The sequence below is a fragment of the Dendrobium catenatum genome, unplaced genomic scaffold (assembly GCF_001605985.2).
Source record: "Dendrobium catenatum unplaced genomic scaffold, ASM160598v2 fragScaff_scaffold_390, whole genome shotgun sequence".
Classification (NCBI taxonomy): Eukaryota; Viridiplantae; Streptophyta; class Magnoliopsida; order Asparagales; family Orchidaceae; genus Dendrobium; species Dendrobium catenatum.
The window spans coordinates 3,890,498-3,890,984 of NW_021318852.1; positions in this window are offsets into that span (position 1 = coordinate 3,890,498).

Below are 487 nucleotides of genomic sequence, written 5' to 3' on the forward strand. Positions count from 1 at the left end.
TTTGGAAATTTTTTTTAAATGGTGTCAGTTAAATTATTTTAATAAAAGATTAAAAAATTAATAAATTTAAAATTGATGCAGGCAAGAGTGCTATGACGAAATCCTGAAATCGTTTAGCTGTGCTTACAACTAGTTATCTTTTTTCTTATGATTTTTGTTATAGATTTATAAATTAATCTTAATTTTAAATTTATATTTATACTTTATAAAAATGTGAATTAAGAAAAAAAAAACATTATAAAAAAAAAAACAATAAGTTAAATTAAAAATTTATTAAAAAGTTTTTTATAAAATTTTAATTTTCATTGTTATTAAAAAGAAAAAATGAATAAAAAAAAAAGATCATATTATAAAAAAAAAAAAAAAAACGAATAAGAAAATAAAATAAAGAAAAAAAATACTAGTCTTACCCTCTCTTAACAACTTGTTTTTTTTTTAGCTTTTAGCTTTTTTCTAAGTTTTGTTTTTTTTTTTATAAATATGTATA